The 25,003-nt window shown below is 40.7% G+C and overlaps 1 long non-coding RNA gene across 1 annotated transcript; it reads left to right on the forward strand.

The window, feature by feature from the left end:
- Positions 1–390: 390 nt before the first annotated feature.
- On the forward strand, positions 391–21,611 carry LOC124243470 (uncharacterized). The gene is made up of 3 exons (XR_006889680.1): positions 391–530; positions 19,407–19,497; positions 21,477–21,611. It is a non-coding gene; the product is annotated as an uncharacterized LOC124243470 (long non-coding RNA).
- The last annotated feature ends 3,392 nt before the right edge of the window (positions 21,612–25,003 follow it).

Consider the following 25,003-nt stretch of genomic DNA (forward strand, 5'->3'; position numbering starts at 1 on the left):
CCCCCCGGCCGCGGCCCGCCGACCAATGGCTGCGAGGGCCTTCGGCTGTGGGCGGGGCGACTCGGCTCCACTTCCGGGGCGTGGGCGCGCCCGGGAAGCTTGGAGCGCTGAGCCGCGCTGGGAGGGGGCTTCGACTCTGAGCAGGGCGGACTCTGGGCAGAGGAGGAGGGTTTTAGCTGGAATGCGAAGTCTCGCCGCCCATTCGTGGGAAAGGCGTCTTTCCAGAGTGCTCCCGCGCCACCGCCAGCGCAGCGGCGCGCTGGGACTGCAAGTCCCAGGAGGCCAGGAGACTGAGGCCGAGGAGTCCAGGAGCGGGGGCGGGACTGGGCAGTGGGGGGAAGAGAGGCATACTGGGAACTGTAGTCGTGTTGTCTCCACGTTCGCAGCAGGTATGTCTTCATCTTCCTGATGGCTTGCCGAAGGTTGACACCAGTTAGACCCTGGCACTCCTGGGAGTGGCTGCGGCCGAGAGAAATGGAACTCTGCTTGAGTGAAAGGACTTTTGTTTTTTGCAAATCCGTCTAAACCCAGTGAGTGAGCGCCAGAGATTGAGAGTGCGTCCTAATACATACCACGCATATGGTGGGGGCTCGGTATTTGCGGAATTTAAGGGAATTTGCCTTCTTGCCTTTAGATTTCGAACTGAATAATAGACTTTTCTCTATAGAATGGATTTCATAAATCACTACACATCTTGCACATCTTCTAGTAATCAGAACATCCGTGCTAGTCTCATTCACCATTTTACAAAGAGATCTGCCCAAGGTCTCCCAGCATATTAGCAGAGCCAAACCAAAACCCAAATTCTTTTTCTTTCACTACAACACCATATCGCCTCTCGCTAAGGAACGTAAACTTGTGCTAATGTGACAGAAGTAAAAGATTTGATCCGTGGTCTTATTTTGGTCACTTACACTCACAAACAACATTTTTTTACAGATCAGATTGGTCAGAGAATTTGATAAAATAGGAAATATCAGTGGTAGGCCCCCTATTCCCAGATGAACTTTTACAAGCACCATGGAATACAATGATAAAACTCTTAAAGAAAATAGGTGTGGGTAACAAAATACAATTTGTTTCCTCTTTGTTTTAAAGGAAAATATTTCTCTTTAAAGTCATACTAGTACGTAGCCATGCACTCATCTCCTCAGAAATATGTGCCCTTCCAAATCTCTTCCTGTGCATCTAGACACATGTATGTGCATGTAAAAAGATACAGTTTTCTGTATTTTAAAAATTCACTTAGAACAATAGTTTAATTTTTAAGGTAAGCTTTATTTGAAACGAGGGTCTGGAGTATTTTAGTTTAATCTGATACTGAGACTCGGTTTCACTGGGTGTGAAAAAAGGTCAGGATCTGGGCTTGATCACCTACCAATATAGCTCTCTCTCGGTACTCCTCTTCCTACAGAATTAGGAGAGAAGTTAGACCGTTAGTAAAGAAATGGCCAGATGACCAGGAGTGCCTCTACATTTGCTAAGTCAAAAGAATGTACAAACCGGACGGTGATTGATAGAGACTATGTGCTAGACAAGTTGTGTACCCGTCTAGGGACAGTCTGGTGGCAAGTGTTACTTGTTTTGAGTTATTGAACCCTATCTTGGCCAGTGTTTTTGCAGTCTTATTTTTTTTCTCTCTCTTATTCGCAAGCTTCTCTCTTTCTTGCAACACCTGAGTGCTTTTTGAATTCTCAGCGGCTACCTTTGGCGTCTCATGTAGGTTAGAGAAAACCAATGTGAAGTATCTTTATGGATTTCAAATCTTTTGGAAAGATTTAGCAGTGCTTTCCTCTTTTTAATTAGGTTTTGTTTTCAATCTACAGATATTTTTTGAGCACCTCAAAGTATGAGGGGTTGTGCTATGTGTGTGTGTGTGTGTGTGTGATACAAAAATTTTAGGGAAGCCTTCTTCTAAAGCTTATGGCTTAGCTCAGGAGACAGGAAAAGCAATGAACTCTTAGTTACTTTGAGTTGATAAATGCCAAATGAGTGAGACAGACAACGAGCGGTTTAACAATTCTGAGACAATTGTGAACTGGGTTGTGAGCATGAGGTGGTCACAGAGGACCTTGAAGGATAAGTGAAATTAGATTTGAACAGGAAGAAGAGCTCCCAGGCAAGAGAAGGGATGGAACAAAAAGCATGAAGAGGGCAAAGCAGAAGTTGGAACTCGTGTACATGTGTGAAGGCTCTAAAGTAGATTGGGACCCAACTCTGGAGAGCATCCAATGGCTGGTTAAGGATTTAGACCTGCTACTCTTGGCAGTGGGAGCCATCAAAGATTTGTCAGTCTAGAATTAAAATTAATGAAAATTAGGAAAATATTAATGTGGGATAAATTGTGAATTAATAATGGGAGAGAATGGAATGAGAGATATTAGAAGCCAATACATGAAGCAACAAAAGCTGAAACTAATATCGTAGCACTGGTATTACAAAGACACAGATCGAGGTGAGAGAGACTGAGGGAACGCACAGAACTGGCGACTAACTGGCTTAGTAGGCAAGAAAGAAGGTAGAATAAAAAATGGCTGAAATGTCCAGGCTGGAAGAGGTCAGAAAGTGTGACGGAACACAAGACTGTGCATGGTCTGACAAATGGGGACTTTCATACACAGGTGGTGAGAGAAATTGGCATAACATCTTTAAAAGCAGTTTGGCCATAAATGTATCAAAATGGAAATGCCGTGCATGCTTTGACTGAAAAATTTATAGATAATATTTATAGCTGTGTGCAAATATATCTGCTTATTGCAGCCTCATCTGTAATGGCAAGAGTGGAAACAATGTACCTGCCTATCCAAAGAGCCATAGTTAAAAAACAAAATCGCATACATACAATTAAGTTCTATGAAGCCATTAAAAGAGGAAAAAAAAAATCTATACGTGTTGATGTAGAATAGGCCCCACAATTTACTTATTAAATGAGAAAAGCTTGGCACAAGTTGTGTTTTTGGTATTCTTCCATTTATGTAAAATGGAATGTGGATAAAATGTTTGAACATACAAACAGTTTTTCTGAAGGATATTTCAAAAATTGTTAGCTGTGGTCGCTTCTAGGAGGGCCTCGAGAATCTTTGGTAGAAAGGAGACAACTCCCCTTGTGTATACCTTTTTATATACTGAATATTTTACCATGTGCGTGCATTAGTTTTCCAACAAAATTAAATCTATTTAATTAAAAAAGTGTTTTAGACTTTTAGTCTAGATGATAGGAAGAATGGCAATCTCTTTAATAGAAACATGCAAATAAAGAAAAAAGGAAGCAGATCATGTTTGGGAAATTTTTTAAATAGCACAGGCTGAATCCCACCTACTTACACCACAGTTCTTTTTTTTTTTTTGAGTTATTTCATTGGGTCATAATGGTTTATAACATTGTGAACTTTCAGGTGTACATTAGTGTTTATCGGTTTCTGTATAGACTGCAGCGTGCTCACCACCAATACTCTAATTTTTATCCGTCACCAGACATATGTGCCCCTTTACCTTTTTCGCCTACCCGCCAACCCCCTTCCCCTCTGGCAACCACTAATCTGTTCTCCTTATGCATGTGCGCCACAATTCTTTAGGAACTTGACTGCCCTGCCCATCCTGGGCCACAGCTGAGGGTTTGGGCACTGGACCCAAGCTAACCTAATCCATGTAGGCTGGCCAGCGACCTGTGGCCTGGTGTAGGACCATGGTGTGGGCCAGTCACTGGCTTCTCACTGATAAGGAATCCGAATTTAGAAACCTAGAGAGAGGAAGTCATTAAGCAGAAGAGCAGAAGCAGAATGCCATGGGGTAGAATTAGTGATTTGGCAGGCTGAAGCCTTGTGAGAGAGGAGAAAGTGTAAAGAATCTGGGTAGTCGGGAAAGGGGCATTAAGCGAGCATGCGGAGATATGCCAAGATGTCGCGGTGTGACCCATGTGGCCGTGGGAGACATGGGGAGAGTTCCTGCAGCAGCTTGACTTCCTCCTGATTTTCCAGGACAGCTTCGACTGACATTTATTCCATAAATAAATTTGGCTTTTCCTGAAACAGAATAGGGCACTAGTAAAGAGCATGGGCTCTGAAGTGAGGGAGATGAAGGTTCAGAAGCCCGCTCCATGTCTTGCTCAGGGCGAGCCACTTCAGCCCTCTCAGCTTCAGTTTCGTCTTCCAGGAAAGCCGCCTGGAGCTGTGTTTAAGAGGCGTGTTTCAGAATTAGCGTGCTACACGTTACACTTGCTCGTGGAATAAGAACTGGTCACACAAACAATGAATGAGTGATTTTGGACCTTTTGCTGTCTTACCTCCTGCCTCTTCTTCTTTAGGCTCTTTTCGTCCTCACTAGCCACCTTCATCCAGATAAATGCGTGAGGAGCGAGAAGAAAGCCAAATGCCGTTTTCAAAAACCTGTCTTCTTAGGACTTCTGTGAAGGTCTGAGTGAGAGTTAAAACTAAGAATCTAAAAGAGGTTTCAGGATTATCTACCTGTTCATATTCACAGTATCTCTTTCCTCCTTAGCTCAGGTAATAATAATGCTTTATATCTATATTTTGAAGTATTTTTACATCTATTCTCTCAAAAAAGCTACCTTTGTTACAGCTTTCATGTCCTGATAGCTCTTTGTGAGTTCTATTTTTTTTAACGACTCTGGGAAGTCATTTGGTATCATTGTCCTCATTAATAGATGGAAAACTAAATAAAACACGGGAGTGAACGTGACCAGCTCATCTATTAAAAAAACAAGTATCAGGTGCACGCCCAGAACCCACAGCTCCTGAGTTGCCAGCTTGCTGCGTGAACCACTGAGTCACACCACCTTTATACCTGGTGTAATTTAAGAGAAGCCACAGATGAAGTTTCAAACCATTCCTGAGATTCTCCCAAAGTAGCATTTCTGATATAACCTGTCATTTCCTTCTGCTTCCCTCAGTCCTCTCTCTAGCCTAGGACTGAAGGACTCATAGCTGAGCAGTTATGGGAAAGTACATAAGGAAGAAGGGAGGGGAATTCTTCTCTAGTTTATTTCTGGCATCCCTTACTCCCTCATTCCTAGACCTAGTCTCAGCAGAAAAGCTGTTGACCATTTTTTAATCTGCGAGTTTAATGTTGAAATATGTAATCCAATAGGTAAGGAACTGGGGGAAAAAAAGAGCATAACTTTTTAGTCTAGAGTATCATACAGTTTTTAGAAGAAAAGCATATAAAAATGGAGAGAAGTTTGGAGAGAGTGAAATTTCTTTAATACTTCATATATTTCTAAAGCTAATATTTCAAAGCTTTCTCGTATAATACACTCGGTTTATTCTCATAACTCTACCCTAAAATAGGTGGGCCCAGGATTATTATCTCCATCTTTATAGATAGATGTCTTAGAATACTAGTGGGAATAATGATGCCTAAGCTGAGAGAAATTAATTGATTTGTCCGTGGTCATCTAGATGGCAGAACTGGAACCAAAACCCACTCAATAAAAACCGCAGAGTTACACAACAAAGGCTAAATGGTGTAATAATAAATTACTGCAGGAGAATGCAGTAATTAAATCCACCGTCTTCTCTGACTTCTCTATCTCATATTTCTTGTGCTGTTTCATTTAACATTCAAAGAAAAATTGAAGTTTTATAAATAATTTCAAAGTCAAGTACTATCTGAGCGTTTAATTAAGGATCCTTCAGCATGATCATGTTTAGTTTCTGTATTCACGAATGGACCGTTAACAAGGGCTGTGAAATATGATTGCACCGTATGAAATCCATCCAGTATGTTGGTTGGGGTCATACCCAACTATCAGCAAAAAACCCCCAAACAAAACAAACAGAAATCCCTTTCCTTCAGTGACTGCTAATGTTTTAGGTTAAAAATAAATTGTGATTCTATTTATATGAGGTATCTGAAGTAGTCAAATTCATAGAAACCTAAAGTAGAACAGTGGTTACCAGGGGCTGAGGCGATGGGTGTGGAGTTTCAGTTGGCAAGATGGAAAGGTTCTGGAGATCTGTTTCACAGCAACGTGAATAAGTTAACATCACTAAACTGTACCTTTAAAATTGATTCAGAGGGTAAATTTTGTGTTATGTGTTTTTTACAATATAAGTAAATAAATAAGTAACCTTTATTGCTTGGGATGATGAACAAGTACTGGCGGTGGGTAGTGGTGACGGTTGCACAATAAGGTGAATGGACTTAGTGTCACTGAACTGCATACCTAAAAATGGCTAAAATGGTAAATTTTATGTCAGGTATATTTTACCGCAGTAAAAAAATAAATACGTTGTATTTAAAGTACCAATGTGATTTTACCTTTTTGTTGCATTCACTATTCTGTGAAAATCTTTGCGTTTCATGTTTCTGTGTAGGCCATTATAAAGCTAAGATTTCTTTGAGCCTCTCAGTTGTTCAGCCATAGTAAACATAAATAATTGGTGTTGTTAGGGAACTATTCAAGTCCAAACTAAAATCTATAGAGGGATGGGGGCCAGCCCTGTGGCCGAGTGGTTAAGTTTGCGCGCTCCACTTCAGCTGCCCAGGGTTTCACTGGTTCGAATCCTGGGCGCGGACATGGCACCACCTGTCAGGCCACGTTGAGGCAGCGTCCCACATGCCTCATCTAGAAGGCCCACAACTAAAATATGCAGCTGTGTACCGGGGGGCTTTGGGGAGAAAAAGGAAAAATAAAATCTTTAAGAAAAAAATCTATAGAGGGAAATTTCATTTCTAAGACTCATCATAACGTTATGCAAATATCTTCTAATGCCTGTAAAATTCCACAAGGCACCTTACGTGCGTTTTAAGTTTCGCGCGGTGAAATCGTTGGATGATTACTTTGCCTCGTCAGTGATTATCACATGTCAAGATGCCCATTGTGTAGTATTATTCATATTTATCCTGTAGTTGAAAATTTGTTCAAAGGCATTTATTATTTTTCTTAGCTTTCAACTAATAAGCATTCATGGTTTTAAAATTATTTTTAAATTTCCTTTTAATACACTCTGCCAGTTACTTTCTAAAAGTAAACTTTAAAAATAGTTTATTTTAAACTTTAAGGTATGTATTTCCTTCTTTTTCAAAGAAATGAGGCTATGTAATTTATAAAGGCAATTATTATCTACTCCCTCCTCATCGAGCTTTTTGTAGTTTTCTGGTGAAATATTTGCTTATATCTTTCTTTAATAGTGTCATGTCTCCTAGAGATCTTTCATTTCTTTTTCCTAGTTCAATGTTTGGTATTTGATGTTTCTTCAGTAGATTCCAGTTTGTTCTCTTTCTCTGCTTATCCCAGACTGATCTTTCTGTTGCATGTTCCATGAGGACTGTTTTAAGTACATTCCTAATATGTCACAAATCCAGTATCGTGTCATACTGATGGTACTCTTCCGTGGTTTTATTTCTGATGAGCCATTTGTGACACATAATATTAACTATGCGATGATTTTAACAGTCAAACTTTTTAATTGTGGATTTGGGGGGGGGAGGGGTGGAGATTTATGATTTCCACTAACGCCCTCGAAGCTGCCCGGGCAGCCCTTTTATTCATTCTTGGTCAACTCCCATGGCTCCTCCAAGCCCTCCACCCCACTCCTGGTTCCTAGAGACAGTAGGAGTTACGAAGTTTCAGCTCACTCAGTCTCTCCGCTTTCCAAGTGAAATTTGGAGATCACAGATTTACCCCTGTACTTATTTGATTCTCTCCAGTATGAGGATTCTTAATCCTTTCCAAGCGTAACTCCTCGCCCTGTCGACCTTCTCCATCCTATTGTATCTCTTCCTAGTCTTGCTGTACAAATATCTCCTCCCTTTTGTCTATCTTCAGTCTTTCCCTCGCCACGGCCTCCTCTATCTTCTAAAACGCTCAGGCTCCCACAGGCTGCTACCCAGGCCCTTCTCTTGTGACCCACCACTATCTGTCTAGCGGCACGTTTCTCATGAAAGGACCTCCTCCCTGCCAGATCTCGTGACCTCCTAGTTTACATCCTACTCTACTTTTCCGCAGCATTTGACCCTTTTCAATAAATACCCTTCCTTCTTGAAATTCTCCCCTTAGTTTCATCTTTAAATTGAGGTGAAATTGACATATCACAAAATTAACCATTTTAAAGTGAACAATTTAGCGTCATTTAGTACATTTACAATGTTGTGCGACTACCTTCTCTGTCTGGTTCTGAAACATCTTCATGACCCCGAAAGGAAACCCTGGACCCGTTAAGCACTTCCTCCCCACTCCACCATCCCCCAACCCCGGCAACCACCAATCTCTATGGATTTACCTATTCCAGATATTTCATATAAATGGAATCATACAATATGTGACCTCTTGTGTCTGGTGGCTGTCATTTAGCACAATTTTTTGTTGTTTATTTCAAATCCTAATATTTTGCCATATTTGCCTCAGATTTTAAGTAACAAAACATTACGGATAGAATTGAGATGCCTTTGTAGTCCTTGCCTACCCTCCATCCCTGGAAATAACTATTATCTTGGATTTAGAATTGTTTTGTTCCAGTGTTCAATGTTATGTTGAGTGGTGTCTTGCTTTTTAAAAAAATTATGGTAAAAAGCATGTAATGTAAACGTTAGAATCTTAGCCATTTTTAAATGTACAGGTCAGTAATGTTAAGTATACAGTAGTATCCCCTTATCCATGAGGGATGTATTCCAAGACCCCCAGTGGATGCCTGAAACCTCGCATAGTACCAAGCCCTCTAGACTATGTTTTTTCCTATACACGCATGTTTGAGACGTGACGGCAAAATGAATTTCTTTTTCCTTCTTCACAGTTTCACTGATAGAAGATTTGTCCTTACCATAGATCTTAGCAACCTCAGCATATGATTTTTTTTCCTTCCTTAGTAAGTCGAGAACTTTCCCCTTTTTACTTAAAGGAAGCACTTTATGGCTTCTCTTTAGCAAACTCGAATTGCCAACCTTACTACTCTTGTGCTTTGGGCCCAATATTAAGTAAAATAAGGGTTATTTGATCACAAGCAATGCGATATCGCAATAGTTGATCCGAAAACTGAGTTGGCTACTAAGTGTCTAATGGGTGGGTAGCAAATACGTGGACACACTGGGCGAAGGGATGAGTCATGTCCTGGGCGAGATGGAGTGGGATGGCAAGAGATTTCATCATGCTACTCAGGAGAAGCACAATTCTGAATTTATGAATTGTTTTCTCTGGAATTTTCCATTTATATTTTTGGGCTGTGGTTGACCGTGGGTAACTAAAACAGCAGAAAGCAAAACCCTGGATAAGGGGGGACCACTCTATTCACAGTTTTGTGAAACAGATCTCCAGAACTTTTTCATCGTGCAAAACTGAAAATCTATACCTATTACTCAGCAACTGCCCTTTTTCCCTTCCCCACAGCTCCTGGTAACCGCCATTCTACTTTCTGTTTCTATGCATTTGATTACTTTAGATACCTGATGTAAGTGGAATCATGCAGTATTTGTTTTTTTGTGACTGGCTTAATCCACTTAGCATGATGTCTTCAAGGTTCATCCATGTTGTAGCATGTGACAGGATTTTCCTTCCTTTTTTAAGGCTGAGTAGTATTCCATTGCGTGTATATACATTTTGTTTATTGATTTATTGATGGGCATTTGGGCTATTTCCACCTTTTGGCTGTTGTGAGTAGTGCTGCTGTAAACCTGCATGTCCATGCATTTAGAGCAATATCGCTAGGTCATATGGTAATTCTGTGTTCAACTTTCTGAGGAACCACCAAACCATTCACCGCAGTGGCTGCACCATTTCACATTCTCACCAGCAATGTACAAGGGTCCCAGTTTCTCCATGTCCTTGCCAACACTTGTTATTTTCCTTAAAAAAAAATTTTTTCTTTGTAAAATTTTTGGCTGTCCTAGTGGGAGTGAGGTGGTACCTCATTGTGGTTTTGATTTGCATTTTCCAAATGACTAATGTTGAGCATCTTTTCATAGGCTTGTTGGCCATTTGTATATCTTCTTTGGAGAACTGTCTATTCAAGTCCTTTGCCTATTTTTTAGTTGGGTTCTTAGTCTTTCGTTGTTGACTTGTAAAGGTTCTTTATATAGTCTGGATATATGTATGATTTGAAAATATTTTTTCCCATTTGGTAGGCTGTCTCTTTCTTTGGGTTTTAAAACTCTACTCTCAGGCTGGCCCAGTGGCATAGTGGTTAAGTTTGAATGCTCCGCTTTGGTGGCCTGGGGTTCACAGATTCACATTCTGGGTGTGGACCTACACACCACTCATCAAGCTATGCTATGGCGGCATCCTACGTACAAAATAGAGGAAGATGGCCACAGGTGTTAGCTCAGGGCCAATCTTCCTCACCAAAAAAAAAAAGAAAAAAGAAGAAGAAGAAGAACCTCAAAAAGTAAAATAAAATAAAACTTTACTCTCTGCTATTTTCCTTCCCTCTCTCTTTCAAACAGTAAATTTATTCAGTGGAATAATTTTGAGCACCTGGTATATTGTTAGGTACTGTTTTAGGTACTCGCAGTAAAAATACAAATATTATTTACTCTTTTACACCTTTTGTTTCTTTCACTGTCTTCTGTTTCTTTTGATGCCTTAATATGATCATTTTCTGGAGTTATGTTGCAGTCTCTATGGAGGCTTCCTGTCCCCTTTTTGTCCCAGAAAAAGCCTATTTAACCTTCAGAACCCAATCTGAACATCCGTCCTCTGGGAAGTTTCTGTGATTTCAGCAGGCAGAATGAATCACTTCTTCTTTGCTCACATAGCACTTGATATATTTAATACAGTATTCTAGTCTTTACATTGCTTTCTAATTTTTTGTTTATATGTGTAGGATGTGAGCTTCTTAATGTGGAGATCTTACCCTCAGAGCTAACAAATCTCTCCCAACCTCCTAGGAAAAGTCTGGCACACAGCAGTTATTCAACAAACATTGAATGAATTATCAGGCCCTGGATGTTTTTTTAACTTTTGTTATGGAAAAATTTAAATTTATACAAAAGTAAAGAGAATAGTGAAATGAATCACCTTCGGTTCATCAAATGAATTACGCACCATTTGGCTTTGACGATTATTAACATAAGGCCAATCTTATTTCATCTCAATCCCTTCCACTTCCTCTCCCTACTGGATTATTTTGAAGCAAACCTCAGAAATCATTTCATTCATAAATACTTTTCTGACATTTTTAAGGGAAAGATTTGAATGTTAAAAATATAATATTACTGTACCTGGGGTCAACTAACCAGGGCCCTCAATTAGCCATCCACCAATTTTAAGAGAACAAATCATAAGAAATTGTCTGCAATCTCAGACCTTAAAAGATTCAACTTAGTAGGTTCTGGTCTTAAAACAAAGCCAGCATAATCTCCTGAATTTCTACACTTGAAAAACTCTCAAATGACAAACTCTCAAATGACACTGAGCTTAATGTATTGCAAGATCTAAATTATCAAAGAAATAGCCAAGATAAAATATTTTACTTAGGCAAGAAATACACTTTTTTGTGGTAAAGTTTAAAAAAAAAAACACTTTTTTTGAATCTCATTTCACCAGAAAGTAATGCTTCATTATATTTAAATATGAAATGACACAGCTAGAACCCCAAAGTGTTTTCAGTTGCATTGAACAATGAAGTAGTATTCTATGAGTATTGCTAAGAGTATTGAAAATTACTGCCGTTTACTTCTTTGAATCTAATAACAATTTTTTGAGCTCTTTCTGTTTCTTTCATGTCCCTTGGGGGCTCTGTTTGAAACTGATAAAGATCTGTTCTCATGCACTTTGCGGCTACCCTCGGCCAAGCCACTATCATCTCTCGCCTGCCTTTTTTGATAGTCTTCTAAGCGGTCTTTCTGCATCAGCTCTTGCCCGCCTCTGTCCCAAAGGTCAGAACAATCCTTTTAAAACATGTCAGATCACATGACTCTTCCGCTCCAAACTCTCCAGTGGCTTCCCATCCCACTGAGACAGGACGCAGTATTCTCCAGGGGAGTGGTATCGCTTACTAGGGTGTGTTTTGGAAATGCGTGGCAAGCCTTTCTGAATGTACCGTGATTGAGTGGCTTTTAGCATCTGGGAACCTGGGCTGCTAGTCCATGCTCCAGATTCCCTTGTTATGAAGAATTGTCTCTCATCCTGCATGGCATTTTTTTTAAATCAATTTTTGAAGTGTAATTTATATAAAATAAAACGCGCCATTTTAAGTGTGCAGTTTGATGAGCTTTCACAAATGTGTACACCCATGTAACCGCCACAACAATCAAGGTATGAAACATTCTCATCACCTCAAAAAGTCCCCTCATGTGCCTTCTGCATGACTTCCGAATGTCCTTTGGACCTTCTTGAAGGTGAAAAACCTGTTTATAATGATCTGAGCCTGGAACCTAACTCCATTTATACATAAACACAAAATATATTTTTGCACGGTTTTAACGTACAACTTGATTTTCCAGAAACGCAACTGTCATGTAAATTGAGGGAAGATGATACTCTGTTCAGAATTTTACCAGAGATTTGCTGTTTCGGAAAATCGTGTCAGAGACGGCGTCAGCATCGCCATTTGTAGCATCTGAGTTTCCAAGGGAACACTCCTCTATCAGTCTGCATTTGTAGCTGTCACATTTACAGTGATTTTACGTGAAGGTGACATATTTCATTGTCTCTTACAGTGTTTGTGTCTGAACACTTATGTATTGACATAGATATTATTTTATTATAAGTAACTTTTACTTATTTCTCATTTATATTACGGGTCCGGCATTATGGTAGTTCTTTTGGAGTTAGGTGTGTGGATAGGTTGTATTATCTGTGAGGTTAATTTCAGGATAGTAAGGGAAGAGTACAAAATATTTGTTATAGAAATGGAGCACTGGGCCTGTCAGGTTAGAGAAGCACTGCATTATACATATTATACATTCAGATCCTACCCCTTTCCTCCCTCGATTACCTCTCTGATCGAATCTACTATTTACTATTCTCCTCTGAGCTCGCTTCCTCCAGCCACACTGGCCACTGGCTGCCCTGCTGTTGCACGAAAGCTCCAGGCACATGCCCGTGTCTGGACTTGTGTCTGCATTTGCTGTTTGTTTCTTATGCTGGAATGCTCTTCCCCCCAGCTATCCACGAGGCTGGTTCCCTGCCTTCCTTCAGCTCTTTGCTTAAAGGCCCCCTCCTCAGTGAGGCTTTCCCTGCCCCCCCCCACCCCCCATTTAAAATTGTGCCTCTACTCCCCGGCGCTCCTCATGTTTTTTCCATGCTTTGTTTCTCTTCTAGAGCGTATTACTCTCTGAACAGACTTTATATTTTACTTATTTATTTTTTTGTTGTCTGTTGGCCTGCCCTCTCCCCTCTCCCCACCGCTACACTAAAATGTAAACTTCATGGGGATGGCTGCAAAATGTGAGTCGGTGCTGGTGAAAAGAATTGTCTGGTTCCCCAGCAAAGTGGCCTGTGTTTCAATATGCTGCATAGTCAGCCATGGGCTCCCTTCTTATCTTCCAGCCCAGTTCCTTGTACTGGCTTCCCCCATCCCTTAGTCCTGTTTATAAAGACAGCAGCATCCCTGGAGTTTAGAACAGTGCCCAGCACAGACTAGGTACTCAATACATAGTTACTGAATTAATGGATGTCTTTAGAACTCCGTGTTTTTGTGTGGTTTTATCTGAAAGTTTGAAGATTTAAATATTTTTACCTTTATATTAATATGTTTTTCCAGGGAGTAATACAAAGTATATTACCTGGAGAAGTGCCATTTATACTCCCTCATGCTGTAAAAGTTGGTTGATTCATAATTGGCTCGTTAAAGGTCCTATTGTATTCTTTTCCTCATTAAGAGGATTGACGGCTATAACTCGGTGTTATTTATAAGCCATACCCATAGGGCACACTGATGTGTGTTCCTACACATGATATAATTAACGTGAGTCATAAATTACTTATCAATCATTTGCCCCCAGCTGTCAGAGGCAATATATGGTAGCTTTCTTAAGAATAAAACTGGGGAAACATTGTTAATGCAAATATACCCCATTGATTTGAGCCCCTGCTATTTCTGAAATTGAGTTAATTTGCTTGAACTGAGCTAAAATTTTTAACCCTTGCATAATCCCTGAATGAAAACAAAATCAGTAGTGTGACGATTACAGGAAGATGATCAACCTGTTCAAGAGAACAACCTTACTTGTAAGTAATCATTTGAAGTAATCGTTCATGTATTCATTTAGCCAATATTTATTAAGCAGCTATATGCATGAAGCATGGTTCTGGAAATGTAAGGACAAATAAGGCAGAGTCCCAGCCTTTAAGGAACTTACCACCTAATAGATGGGAATGCAAGCAGGTAGGCAAATAGGCACAATAAAATGTCATGGTCGACGAGATAGCAATCTTACAGGGGACGGAAAAGGGTAGATGTGGGAATGCAATGGTCATATCTACCTGCAGAATTGGGAATGAAGCAGAAAAGTCTTCAAAAAGAAGGTAACACTCGAACTGACTCTCTGGAGTTAAGAATGTGGTTGTGTGGGCTGAATGGTGAGATAAGGATATTCTAGGCATAAAGAGCAGCATGATCCAGAGGTTTGACGCAAGCCACCCGGTTAGCATAACTGTTTGGAGCACAGACTACTCTGTGGGAGTGAAGTGAGATAAGGCTGGAGTGGTGGGCAGGGTCGGGACACGGATGGCCTGGTCCCATGGACTAAAGGAATTTGAACGTCATCCTGTGGGCACTGGAGGGCCAGTGGATCCTTTAGGTAGGATAGCAACATCACTTTACGTCACTGGCGTGTCGCTGGTTTAGACCAGTGGAGCTAGAGGTGGTTAAACGGTGACAGAAGTCCAGATAACCAGTGATTGAGATCCTGAAGTAAGAAAGTAGCAACTGAGATGAAGAGGACAGAGACACCGGAGAAATGCTGCAATCTGTAGGACTTGCTGGTTGATTGCAGTGGGCTTATGGGAAAGGAAGGAGTTAGGACAAGAGTCATAAGCTCAGATGCCTCAAGAGCTGGACAGGTGACACAAATGAATGAAAAGAGCCTCAGCATCCAATGTGGTCCTTACAACCACTTCATGGACCAAGGGCTTATCCGAGTCTAAATGGGACATCTGCTACTCAGCTCTAGCCAGTGGTTCCATGAAAGGAGGGCCTGGCGTTGCCTCCTCTTCCGATTTTTAAACAGAAGCCTAAATCTGTATTTTGATGTGAAATCTCCCAAATCTTAAATGCTGGCTCTGAGTTTTTTAAAGTTCTGTCTGAACCAAATACAAACAGTGTCAGCAAATAAGCAGACAGCTTGCAGCCGCTGTTCTAGAATGATGCCTGTTTTCTGTTTTGAATGATTGGAAGCACGGCACCATTCACTAGGATAGGAAATAGAGGAGGAGAAGCAGGCCGGGAGGTGATGTGGAGAGGCTAATGGTGAGATCTGGAACGTGTTAAGTTTGAGTACCTCAATTAACAGGAAGTTACAAATGCAGGTCTGGAACACGAGAAAAGTCAGAACTGGAAAATAAAATCCTGGGAGTTGATAGTAAATAGATGGTCGATGAAACTATTGAACTAAGTGAGTTTTGCATATGGAAAACAGTGTATAATGAGATGAAAAGAGAGCCAAGAACAGGATCTTTAGAGAACGCTATCATTTAAGAGGCAAGCAGAGAAAGAGCAGCTAGGAAAGCCAAGAAATCGTCACAGAAGTAGGAAAAGAACTAGAGATCAGTTATGTCTTACAAGTCCAGGGAGACGAGTGTGTTTCAAAAGTGTTAGCTTCCTTGAAGAAGTCACGTAAGATAGAGTAAAAGAGGAGAAAGCATGGCGTAGTGTGTGTGTGTGTGATTATAGATGATAAGCAAGACTTAAATTTTGACCGGCTGCTGAGGATGATAGGCCTAACAGGCAGAGTTGCGTTGACCACATTTGAGAATGCAATGCCAGCTGAGATCCCTTCGCTCCTATTTTGTTTTTAGCAAACCTTAGCCTTTGCTCTGCTCTCCAGTAAAATATTACTGATAAGTTATTCTGGTATTTCAGAGGAAGACTACCTTAGGCAGTCAGCAGGCAGAATTAGCCGGCTTCCTATATGGTGAGCTCCTGGTAGAATCATAGATAATCTGAAGTAGCAAGAAGGCCTGGGGTTTGCATAAGGCATTGGGTCTCAACCCTAGTAACATGTTAGAATCATCTGAGGGGCTTTTAAAAATACTAATGCCCTGGCTTTGCTCCAGCACAATTAAAGCAGAAGCTCTGTGGGTGGGTATTTCTTAAAATTTCCCAGTTGTTTCTGTATTTGATTTCCAAGATGGAGAATTACTGACCTGGTGGAACTGGAGTCACCTTGATCTGCTTGGGAAAAATGAGACAAAAGTAGATTTACTCCCGTATTTATAGTAATAATGGCAATTCCTATTATTATTTGTAAGCTCAAGTGTACAAGAAATAGCACGTTTCTTTACTTCTGTAACAGTTTAAATTCTGCTTTGTGCCTCCAATCCCACCAGGCTGACAGAAAACTTAAGAGCAATCCTTTAGGCCTCCCCTGCGCCCCCAGTTCTGCTAGGTTCTGTGTCTTGTGCATTGCCAAGTTGTCAGGTGTTGGCATCTTGTTCAGGTAATCAGGCAACGCAGCTTGCTGCAGAGACAGTCATTACCCCGCTTGCCATACATGGTGGCCAGCTTCCAAGAGAGCCCCCAGTGATCCTTACCTCATTGCAAGGATACTCATGCAGCCCTAGGAAAGGTCCACATGGGAGGAACTGAGGCTCCCGCCGAGAGCCAGCACCAACTTGCCCGCCATGTGAGTGAGCCCTCTTGGATGTGGATTCTCCGGCCCCATCAAGCCTTCAGTAACTGCAGCTACGGCGGATGTTTTGAGTAGAACCTCATGAGAGACCCTGAACCAGAACCACCCAGCTGAGCTACTCCTGAATGCCTTACCCACAGCAACTATGTGAGAGAATAAATGTTTGTTGTCGTGGTAACCCACTACGTTTTGGAGTGGTGATTTGTTCTACAACAGTACATAGCCAGTACAGCATGGCTGGTGTGGATCCAAACACTGTCTTTTGCTCACATGACACTCCAGGAGCACAGGAATTCTGCTGCTCTATGAGGCACTGGGAGTGTGGAAATTACTGTGGGATTGTCTGTGGCCCTGTTTACCCCAACACACCATGTAATTATTCCTTCCCTGGGATTGTACCTTCCTTGTCTCTCTGCTCGGGAAGCAAGGCCTAAGTTCCCTTTTCTCCTAGAAACAGACCTATTTACAGACCTCCCATCCTTCATTCCCAGCCTGGGGGTATTTTGTTTCTGTCTTGGGGAAATCCCTTTCCATCTTTCTTTCTGGCTGTAGTATTTTGTTCTTCAATCTTCTTGCCATCTCCAGGACTTTTAGAGGTAAAAGTCAGAAAACTTGCAGGCTTCTCTGCTTTTTATCATGTTTTAAGCCCTTCCCTGCAATGTTGAACACACAGCTATCTCTTTGAATTTTGGGGTGGGGGAGAAGGGAATCAGAAAATGGGGGGGAAGAAAAATCATAGGTAAATATCTCAAAATACTGTCCTACTTCAATTATCAATATGTGTTGAGTGCTTACCATGATCCAGACACTATAGTGAAGGCTTTAAATATTTTGTCTCACTGAATCCTTACGATAACCTGTGAAGTAAGTGCTATTTTGCTCATTTTACAAACAAGGAATTCAGGTTTAGAGAGATTAAGTAAATTGCTTGAGGTCTGAAAGCTTGTAGGTGGCAAAGCTGGGACTCTTCCAGGAGCCTGTCTGACTAGGAAGCCCAGACTTTCGACCATTACCAGGCAGCGTCTTTCCGTGTGGCTGGGGATGGAAGAAGCTGGATCTAAGGATGCTCTCTTTTGGCTTCATTTGTTCACATAAATGAGTATGCCAATCATAGCTAAGATTTATCTGTTCATTAACAGATTTCTGAGAGTAGCTTCCACTTGGCAACACTTTGTAGGCAGGCAGACCTATTCTGTGCACTTGAAAATTTAAAAACTGCATCTCTAAAATACTGTCTAAATCAGACATGTCGTTTAGTTAGCAGGCCATCCAGCCATCCATCCAGCAATTGTTTTCTGAGTGCTTGTGCTGTCGGCAGTGTGTGTGATGCTGGGGATACCAAGATAAATTAAATACTCACGATGAGCTATGCGTGTATTTAGATGGTACAGACGTAAAAAGTAATAATTATAGCAGTGAGATAAGCTCTGAATCTAAATAGCATATGAACTACGTGTTTTGGAATGCAGAAGAGAATTGCTAATCTTAGCTGAGGTTTGTCAGGGAAAAATTCCCAGAGGTAACATTTCAGCCTTCAAGGATGAGTAGGAATTCACCAGTAGGACTTTCTGGACAGAGGAAGTGACGTGGGCAAAGGTGCTTGGCAGTTTGGGGGAGCTCCCCATCGCTGAGAAGAATTTAAGAGCAGGATGGATGCTTGTGGGGGACCAGATAATGAAAAGGTTTGTTACACCATGCTAACAAGTTAAAAGGATAAAAACTCTCACCCCACAGGTGGAGTCTTACCCACAGATCTGCTTTGTTCGGCGTAGCTTATTTTTAATTGAATTCGAATGCCTATAAGCAGACACACATCCTCCCATCTTCTGCCTCCTCGGGCAGCCTCTCCTTATTATATTTGACCTGACTAATCACGTATTTAGGTTTCCTATCTTCCCTTGCAGACATTTGAGTTTACTTCTTCTGCTACAGCAATGGGGAGTCACTGAGGAATATATTAAAGCAGAAATAACATGAATGTGTGTGTTCTTCTAGAAGTGACCGTGGTGGCTTACTGTAGAGGGTGAATGGTGAAGCCACGTGGGAAGGGTGACGAGCAGGACAAGATTAAGACACTTATTGGATGAGGAGGCCGTGGGAGAGGGGAGAGTCATGATTCCCAGGTTCCCACTGGGTGAATGGTGGTGCCATTTACCCAAAGCGGAGACAACAGAAGGTTTTACCCTCTATTACATAAAGTTATAAGATTCCTTGGGAAGGATTGTGGAGCGCTTGCTACAGTCTACTTAACGGCTACAGGAAGCAAGGGCAAGTTCACCAGGAGACTTCAGAAGTGACTTAAACGTGCCTGTAAACATCATGACGTGTTTACGCAGGACGTGTTGGACTGTACTGATGGTACAAATGAGACATAGTGTTTAAAATGGGAACCATTCTGGAAAATCTGGGGCATATGGTTGCTGGATATAAAAATCACTTCGTTGTCTCACCTGGGCTTCCTTTAAGGAAAGGTCTTTGTAGATGAAAATACTGTCATTAGAATGTACGTGTTTAAACAAACATGTCTCGGGTACCACTAGTCCCTCTACAGATATTTCCTTATTCTCATCCTCAATGATTAAAACTCCTCCCTACCGTACCTTCCCCAGTGATATGAATGGGAAGCCCGTCAGCTGACAGAGTTTCCTCTTTTTCCCCAGTTCACACTCCCTGGAGGCCTTCATGGGAAATGGAATGTCTCAAAGACAGGCAGCAGGAGAGACGCTGGTAATCTTCAGACTGGACACTCAGGTGCTGAATGATCTTAAATCCACAAAATTCTGTTTTGCAGTCTAAAATATCTAGCACACTGAAAATGCAAAGTAAATATAAGAAGGAAAGCCATATTGTAGCAATGTCTGCCTGTCACTCCAGACATATTAGTATATTATAATTTTTTAACTATTGTTAAACCTGATTTTACCCTAGAAATCATTATGTCACAAACTATCCCAGACCTTTAGAAACACGATTAACCTGCCAAAAATATTGAGTGAGATATACTACATAGAAGGCAAAATGTATAAGGCATGATTCCTTCCAGCAGTTTAATACTTCATGAAAAAGCTTATAACATAAACTACTATATGGTTTCAAACAGTTTTAATAAGTACACACTTTTACAAATAGTATAACAAATAGTACAAATGATAAGGAAGTAATATATTTTTTTCAATCAAAGGGGCCAAAACAGTATTTGTTAATAAAATGGACTTAGGCTATTTACAATGAATACACAATAATACTCAGAAATGTTTTAGAGCTAGTCAGTACAATAATATGCTCATGATATTTAGAATAGTGACAATGAAAAATAGTCTTTCTTTTTTTTGAGGAAGGTTAACCCCAGGCTAACATCTGCCACCAGTCTTCCTCTTTTTGCTGAGGAAGATTGGCCCTGAGCTAACATCTGTGCCCATCTTCCTCTATTTTATCTGTGGGACATCTGCCACAGCATGGCTTGATTAGCAGCATGTAGGTCTGCACCCGGGATCCAAACTGGTGAAGCCCAGGCCGCTGAAGTGGAGTATGTGAACTTAATTGCTGTGCCACTGGGCTCGCCCCTGAAAAACAGTCTCATTTTTAAATAAATATTGTATTATTAAATTCTAGATTAAAAAGTAATCAATTCAAGGGGCTGGCCCCGTGGCCGAGTGACTAATTTCTCGCGCTCCGCTGCAGGCGGCCCAGTGTTTCCTTGGTTCGAATCCTGGGCGTGGACATGGCACTGCTCATCGAGTCATGCTGAGGGAGCGTCCCACATGCCGCAACTGGAAGGACCCACAACGAAGAATATGCAACTATGTACCAGGGGCCTTTGGGGAGAAAAAGGGAAAAAAAATAAAATCTTAAAAAAAAAAATTCATTAAAAAAAAAGTAATCAATTCATAAGAAAGTCAAATATTATTCACATTAAAGTCTTATAAATTATGGAGAATATATTTTAAAGGCATAAAATAAATCATTGTTTTAGCATTACAGCTTTTATAATAACATATTTTTCCTTCTTCCAAAAGTAATACATGTACAAGCATAAAATTTAGAAAAAAATATACAAAAAATAGTAATGAGTTTTAATATTACAAAGTAAATAGTTTGACTAGTAATGATAAGCTAGGTTATTTGGAGCAATCTTCCTGCTAAACATAACTAAAAAGGCTAGAAAAATATAAAGAAATGGTTGAAAAGCATTGAAGATATGGGAAAACCGGAATCCAGAGAGGTTAGAGAGCACAGAAACCATTTGCTAAAGATGTCTGCCGATCCCTACGGAATTTCAACTTTCATTGTGATAGCCTTGCGGGGCCAAGGGCGCAGAAATCAAATCACTTGGCCCACACAGCAAGGAGGTCAGCAGGCAATATGGACTCACACAGTAAGTTGAAACTCCGGAAGAATACACCTTTGTCGTAAAGGTAAACTAGAAATAAATCAGGGCTCAGAACACCAGCTTGGGAGACTCAAGTCATAGTAGTGCAGCTTATCAACAATACACATGTACAGTGTTCTTCCATTTGTACAAAGATAATTAGTTCTGGCGCCTAAATCAATTCTCTGACATGTCGATCTATCCAATTTAAGAAATTGAGAACAACCTTAAACAAACACATTAAAAAGTGGACTGACCATTAGCTCCCTGTATCAGTTAGGAATAACTTTGGCTAGGAGTAAAAGACCCCAAATAACAATGGCTTAAACAAGGTAGTCTTTTGTTTCTCTCTCACGTGAAGGTCTGGAGCTGAGGCGGTCCAGGGCTGTTGTAGTTTCTATTCCCAAGATCACCTCATGTGCCAGCTGAACTGCTCGAGCCATCACAACCACATTCCAGTTCGTCTACAGGAGGAAAAGAAGAATCAGGGGCAAAGGATACATACCAGCTCTACCCTTTTAACACCAGCTTTTATAGAAGGTTTCAGTGCCATCCTTTGCTTACCCATGAGGAAGAGAAGGGCAGCCCCGGACATGCGAGAGCTGCCCTGGCACTCGCAGCCAGGCCTTGGCGTTCTTCTGTTAAGCACGTGCGATTTCAAACAACACCAGCATCAGGCAAGGCCATGAAAACAAGGCTGCTCCATAATTATGCCTGAACACAAAGATAGGAACGTGGTCCAAACTGCAAAATGACCAGACATGTCCGTATTCTGCCTGATGTGAGTGACTACTGCTTTGTTATCAGTTACGGCTGTAACTGTGTTTCATTCCTCCTGATATTATTTTAAGATACTCCATCATAGACTTGCCCCTGCTTCCTGACAACATCCAATCCAGAGTAAAGCACTGCTTCCTTCAACCCTCCCTAAAATCGCCTATCATGAGCCAAATCCTATAGCAAAGTCTTTCTAACACCCTCTTACTGAAACACCCAGGGCTCCCCACGGTGTGCATTCTTCCTTGTGGCAACAAGCAACAAACCCAGCTCATTCAACTACTGGCTTATTCCTGTGGTCTCTGGATGGAGGGCATGGACCCCCATCATTGGTGATAAATTAGGTATAGGACCACACTCAACTGGGGGGTTGCTAAGAAATGTAGTCTTTTCTTTGGACCATCATGTGCTCAGTGAAAATTGGGGTTTCTCTTGTCATAGAAGGGAGGCAAAATAGACACGGGGACCCGCTAACCATCTCTTCCACAGTCTCCAAACTTAAGAGACTCTAGAGGCTTTTTTTTGTTTTATTGTATATTTTATTTTATTTATTATTTATTTTTTTTCTGCTTTATCTCCCCAAATTCCCCCCGGTACATAGTTGTATATCTTAGTTGCAGGTCCTTCTAGTTGTGGCATGTTAGGCTTTTTTTTTAAAATGTCACTACCCAAAATAAATGTGTGCTAAGAAGCAAGAAGATGACTTCAGAAAATAAATAAGTAAGCTGTGTAATCGGCATGAGTCAAAGAAGCCAAGCTGTAGGCTCAATGTCTCTTTTGAAAAGAAGGAAAGATGGCTCGGATCAGAAAAAGCATAGACTCCGCAAAGGAGGGCGGGCCAGGTACAAAATTGAAATCAGCTGGACCAAAACCAAATTCAGAGAACATACTGCAGAGTGAGAAGTCCCATGTAAGCTCCATTCTAGCAGGAGAAAAACAAAGAAACAAGAAATTATGATTGCTGATGATAAGTGCTGGATACTGCTGACTCCAAGGTATATGTAAGCAAAAATGGGGGGGGGGCGGACAGCCACATGCAAAAGATTGAAAATTGACCATTCTTTTTCACCACACACCAGAATAAACTCAAAATGGATCAAAGACCTAAAGATTAGGCCTGAAACAATAAGTCTTCTAGAAGAAAATATAGGCAGTACACTCTTTGACATCATTTTCAAAAGAATCTTTTCGGACACTATAACTCCTCAGATGAGGGAAACAATAGAAAAAATAAACAAATGGGATTTCATCAGACTAAAGAGCTTCTTCAAGGCAAGGGAAAACAGGATTGAAACAAAAAAACAGCCCACTAATTGGGAAAAAATATTTACAAGCCACTTATCTGACAAAGGGTTAATCTCCATAATATACAAAGAACTCACACAGCTTAACAACAAAAAAACAAACAACCTGATCAAAAAATGGGCAGAGGACATGAACAGACATTTCTCCAAAGAAGATATAAGTATGGCCAATAGACACATGAAAAGATGTTCATCATCGCTAATCATCAGGGAAATGCAAATCAAAACTACACTAAGATATCACCTTACACCCGTTAGATTGGCAAAAACATCCAAAACCAAGAGCGACAAATGTTGGAGAGGTTGTGGAGAAAAAGGAACCCTCATACACTGTTGGTGGGAATGCAAACTAGTGCAGCCACTATGGAAAACAGTATGGAGATTTCTCAAAAAGTTAAAAATAAAAATACCTTATGACCCAGCCATCCCACTACTAGGTATCTATCCTAAGAACCTGAAATCAGAAATCCCAAGAGTCCCTTGCACCCCTATGTTCATTGCAGCATTATTTACAATAGCCAAGACGTGGAACCAACCTAAATGCCCAGAAACTGATGATTGGATAAAGAAGATATGGTAGATATACACAATGGAATACTACTCAGCCAGAAAAAAGGACAAAATTGGTCCATTCACAGCAACATGGATGGACCTCAAGGGTATTATGTTAAGCGAAATAAGCCAGACAGAGAAAGACGAACTCTGTATGACTCCACTCATAGGTGGAAGTTAACATATAGACAAGGAGACCTGATCGGTGGTTACCAGGGAAAAGGGGGAAGTGGTGTACCCACAACATGACTAACAATAATGCACAACTGAAATCTCACAAGACTGTAATCCGTCATAATCTTAATAAAAAAAAATGGAGGGGGGGATTGGTTCTGTCTGGGAAATAGGAGAAATTTCAGTGCCAACCTCACATAGGAGGTAGTATTTTAGCTGTGTTTGTTTTGAAGAATAAGTGGGAGTCTGCTAACATAATACAAGTGTCAGGGAAACAATAATAAATGAATAGGTTTTCCTGCCTTGGATATAATAAGGTCTTTATTTGTGGGGGGAAAATACATGATGAGGTTTTAAGATTAGTGTGTGGAAGACCATTGGTGCTAGTGTTGTCATGATTTTCCTGTTGAGAAGTTACTTTTAATGTCCTTTGGCCAGCTCTGTGTGTTTCTCTTTGCTACAAGTAGGCTTACTAGGTTAAAAAAAAAAAGCAAAACAAATATTCCTGGGTTCATTGCTTAAACAGAAAAAAGTTGTTGTAATAAACTTAGCTTCATAGATATTTCTTCAAAGATGTTCATTGAAATTTTCTTTAAAGAAAGGATCCCGTGGCCTAATGAAGGTGTCTCTCGCCTTCTGATTTCTTGCGGGCCAGGATAAGGCAGGAGTAATGGTGAATTAGGAAGAGAATGTTGTCTCTTGTACGAGGTTGGTCCCACCAAATACAATGTTAGATGATTGATTTCTGTAGCTTTATGAATGATAATAGTAGCTGACATTTTTTGATCCTTTATATACATTGTTTCACTTGAGCCTCCAAACAACTCTATGAATTAGTTATTATTCATTTTAATTTTACAGATGCCCAAAGTTACACAACATATAAGTGGCAGAGTTGACATTTGAACACAGGCATTTAAATTTTAGTATCCGAACTCTTCACCACAAGTCTGTGATGCCTTCATTTATAATATATAATTAATAATATACCACTATATTATTTGAAAATAAGTGAAGAGTTGAGTAAATATGCTGTTTGATGGCAATCAAAAGGAAGAAATCAACTGTTTTGAGCGACCAC

Source organism: Equus quagga, chromosome 8 (genome assembly GCF_021613505.1).
Source record: "Equus quagga isolate Etosha38 chromosome 8, UCLA_HA_Equagga_1.0, whole genome shotgun sequence".
Taxonomy (NCBI): Eukaryota; Metazoa; Chordata; class Mammalia; order Perissodactyla; family Equidae; genus Equus; species Equus quagga.